Source organism: Sinocyclocheilus rhinocerous, unplaced genomic scaffold (assembly GCF_001515625.1).
Source record: "Sinocyclocheilus rhinocerous isolate Xijiao unplaced genomic scaffold, SAMN03320098_v1.1 scaffold77, whole genome shotgun sequence".
NCBI lineage: Eukaryota > Metazoa > Chordata > Actinopteri > Cypriniformes > Cyprinidae > Sinocyclocheilus > Sinocyclocheilus rhinocerous.
Window position 1 is genome coordinate 1,161,984 of NW_015635045.1, and position 4,480 is coordinate 1,166,463.

The 4,480-nt window shown below is 42.1% G+C and overlaps 1 protein-coding gene across 5 annotated transcripts in view; it reads left to right on the plus strand.

Annotated features, from left to right (window-relative positions):
* Nucleotides 1–4,480, plus strand: part of LOC107746380 (spectrin beta chain, non-erythrocytic 1-like) — a 131,664-nt gene that overhangs the window by 13,961 nt on the left and 113,223 nt on the right. For 3 of the 5 annotated variants that reach the window (XM_016560569.1, XM_016560572.1, XM_016560574.1), the window contains exon 1: nt 708–1,095. The exons of 1 other annotated variant lie outside the window; for it this stretch is intronic. The gene's annotated coding sequence lies outside the window, so the exon portion shown is untranslated. Of the gene's footprint in view, nt 1–707; nt 1,096–1,482; nt 1,590–4,480 lie in introns of those variants that run through there. One more of the 5 variants, XM_016560570.1, reaches the window with a different exon arrangement.

A 4,480-nucleotide genomic window follows, 5' to 3' on the forward strand; every position in this document is an offset into this window, starting at 1 on the left:
CTAATAATCGTTTTCTTAAATTCATTTTAAACTTCTTAAATCAATTGTTTTAATCATTTTCAATGTTTTTAAATTCCTTGTTTTATTGTTGTGATTATTTTTTTTCTTTTCTTTTATGTAAAGCACTTTGAATTACCATTGTGTATGAAATGTGCTATACAAATAAACTTGCCTTGCCTTGCCTTACCAAGATCCTGTACATTTTAGTGGTGACCGTACAAAGGGCCCAGTTTGCTTTGGATCTCGCCTTGTTTGGGTAGATGATGCTACCAGTAAACCAGTGTGTTATCATACAGTATAACTTGACAGATTAGACTAATAATATTATTACTACACAAGCAACCCAAATTACAGTATGTCACACGTGGTACCTACGAGTTTGCTTATCTCTTGATTTAATTTGTATCATGATGGCAAATATCCATCCGCAGGCAAGACAAGCAAGTAGTCTAACGTTACTCTGTGTCTTCTGATGTTCAACGGCACAACTATTATTTTAAAGCACCCACAGTCTTTACGAACACTGTCTTTACTAGAAAAAGAAATTAATTTGTTCGTTGTTGTGCATCCGTGGGCGCGAAATGCGTTCAACATACTAATCAGATGTGCCCCTCTCTCGCTGCTGTGTGTAGGCGCGCGCTCGCGCTGTATGTATGAGCGTGATGATGCGACTGAGCCCCCGCACCCCCCCGCTATCATTCATTCTTTCGTCTATCAGTCGGACTAAAGAAAGACGAGAGCGACACGCCGGAGGTCGCGTGGACACAAGGCTGTATGACAATTACGAAGGAATTCAAATATTCGACGAGAACTGAAATAACGGTTTGAAATCTGTGTGGTTACCTGAGCTCACCGTCACGCGAGGGATTCGCTTTATGTTTAATAACCGCCCGCGCTGCTCGGGCTGAGAAAAAAAAAAAACACACACAAGGATGCGGAATTAACGGGAAAACTATCGAGAGCTATCTGGCTTTTAAAACGGGAAGAAAACAGAAACACCTATGTGAGCTGGACGAAACCATTCCGCTTTGTCTTCGCCCAAGAGAAACGTTGAGATTCGTTGGATTTGAAAACACAGCCACGCCATAACGTTAGGTAAGTCTGCGTAGCTGTAACGGCTGTTCATTTAAATATTAAGCTTTAGTCGTCGCGAATTAATAATGGCCACCACGCATTATGCGGTTGTCAAAATTGTGAGGTAATGTAACGTTCAGTTATCTCACACGGGTCGCGTGTGTGTGAGTGTGAATGAGCATGCTGCTCGCCTTTTGTTTCGGCGTGTGTCTGTGCGTCCACCGCGCGCATTCACTCCTGCCCAGACTATCATGTGAGCTTTCCACCCAAACATTACGGTTCAGCACACTAATGTGAGGGATATGTGTGCGAGAGGAGGGTATCTGGCGTTTTAAATGCAATGCAATGTGATTTAGCTCGCATCTTGGGCTTGCATGCCATCTGCTGTGTTATTTTGATTTGTCATAGGCGGTGGAGGGGGATGCATGGCCTCACTAGCTGTTGCGCTGTCTGAATCCAAGACTGGAAAAAGCATCACTACGATACTGCCAAATTGCCGTGGAAGGGGAGGACAGGTAGATAAGTAAACCCAATGCACTTAACTGTATTGCACAACAACGTTTAATGCCAGTGTTTTGGACGGTTGTCTTTGGCAGATTAGAGCGTTTAACGATTGAGTTAAATCGGACATGGCAGTGCCTGCTATTGCATGCTGTATAAATGGAGTGATAGGGCGAGAACACGGGATGTGATGACATTAACGCAGCATGCGGCGGAGGATGGAGGGGATTACGGCCGGATCTGCGGTCAGCGCTCGTGCTGCTGTTGACTGTCAGTTTCTCATTCAGTTGGACAGGCTGAGCTCTCTCTAATCTCGTCTGGATGGGGGATTTCGAGGCGCTGCATAGTATCCCTTCTGTATTGAGCCCTTCTTTTGAGTACATTTGATTTATTTTTAGTCTCTGTACTGGACTTTTTTCAGGTAACATGACAATATTCTTCCATTTGAACAGCAGGTGAATGTTGTTGAACTTTCTGTTCTTACCTTCCTGCATGGTCGAGTACGAGATGTACTGTCTGTATGTGCTGTCTAAACAGTTAATATAGGAAATGTTGAGATCTGGTCCTTATGTAATCACTCTCAGTGGGCCATTAGATAAAAGGGAAGATTATTGTTTTTGCCTGTCTGTGAGTTGAGATATTGGTTTAATCCCATTTCATAGGATGTTCAAGCATAGGTTTTCAAGTGGTCCTTAACTTGTATTTCTTTCTCTCTCTCTCTCTCTCTCTCTCACATGCTGACCTATTTCAGCATCTCATTAAGTAGCACATCATGAGATATACCCACAATGCAATTGTTATTGAAATGACTGATTTGGTCATATCATATTGTGATGACATATGAATATAAACCTTTAAAAAACTATAAAAATTCACCCAAAAATGAGAATACTGTCATTGTTTACTCACCCTCATGTTGTTCCAAACCTGATGACTTACTATTTTTAGAATTTTCATTTTTGTGTGAACCTTATCTATTTAACATCTCATATTGTTGCTGTGCAGATAGAACAAATAAATAAAAGCACACTGAAACAGGAGTCTCAGGTTGTTGAACAGAGTGTGCAAAAACTACAAACTAGCAAGGTTGCCTATAACCTGGTGCCAACAGGAAGTTTTTTAAAAGAACAGAACTCAGATGTGTTTCATTTGAGCCAAAAGTGAAGATAGTGAACAGAACTTAGTTATGCATTCCATTATACAAATGGACAGATCTTTTTTTTTTTTTTTTTTGGTCCACTGTTTTTTCACCCAGTTTTAGGAATTTAGTCATATTGAATAATGTAATGCTGAATTGTTACAATCAATAATAGTAATAATAATATTAGAAATATATAATGCATTAGAAATGTACTTATTTCAAAAGTAATTTCTTCACTTTCATGATTGTTTAGCCTTTATTTTGGTGTAGGACTGATGGAAGATCAATAGTTTTTAATGTGCTTCTCATTCCAAATCCGGAGAAATGCTGTCAACTCCTACATTTCAGTATTTTATCTTGTGTTTAAAGCAATAAAATTTTTTGGAATTATGCAAATGTGCCATTCCTGTCATGCGAGTACCTTTTGAACTCTTTCATTAATTGAGCTGCTCTAGAAATTGCTGAGACCTTGAACCCCGTAGATGGGTGTGGATGGACAGACTGATAATTGGAATCATGCTAGCTGACAGATGGGCAGACAGATCTGCTCAGATGTACTCATGAATCATTGGCTGCAAGTGGCTGTGTTTGCTGGTTGATGAATGGATGGATGCATCATTGTAGTGGCAGCAATGAGAGGAATGCGATGTTGGCCCCCCAGAGTGCTGACGGTCTAAATCCCCTGATACTCTCCTCTCTGTATGTTGCTGTGGGTGAGACCACTATTGTCCCGATGCACAGGGTGCTGTGTTTCTCTAAGCCAAGTCATCATTACTACTGCCGGTGCTTTTGTTTTCACTAACACCCCTACATTCCTGCCCACCGCCACACTAGGGCACAGAGAGCAGAGATGGGCACGATAATAATATGATTTGTATCAGCATTTAGGGTTAGTGTGACTGGTCAGCTGGACGATCAGCCAACACTCAGCAAACCAGAATCAGTTCCAGAATCTCAGCTATACCTCCACTGAGTTGAGTTGAGTAATTTAAATAGCTTGAAATTAGGGCTGCACGATAAATCGCATGCGATATTTAACGCGCATCTTGTCAGAAAGCCGGTTCTGTAATCAGCGGTAAATCTCCATCACGTGCGTGCTTTCACATTGAGCAGCATTAACTACACAGAGCCGTTGTTCACTGACGAGCTGCGCAAAAAATCGCGCGAATATGAACGTGGTTTTGCGCAGCTCGTCAGTGAACAACGCCCGCATTATTAAAAGCCCGCAGGTGATGGAGATTTACCGCTGATTACAGAAGCGGCTTTACTGATAAGATGCGCGTTAAACATCGCATGCGATTTATCGTGCAGCCCTACTTGAAATTCATGCCACTGGAAAGGTTTCATGTAGAGCCCGACCGATATATCGTTTTGCCGATATTATTGGCCGATATGAGCCTGTCGCCGATATATCGGTATCGGCGAATATGCCGCCGATATGAAATTTTTTTTACAGAACATATAACGCAGATAAAATGCTTGAAATGGTGTAATTACTTAGTTTGTCCAGCAGAGCGCGCGCCATTGTTTACTACTGGCGACCTGGATGAAACGCTTTAAAGCTTAAGTCTATGGAAAACCATTAAAAATTTGAACGGCCATATCTCCATAACGGCGCGGCCAATCTGCACCAAATTCGGGGGATCACTTCAATTCGAGGAACCCTCTCGAACGCGAATCGAGTATAAGTCTAGAGGCCCACTTTCGAATGAGACCCCCCCCCCCGTGTCAATAGCCCCCGGGGTTCGGGAGTTACGGGGGGTT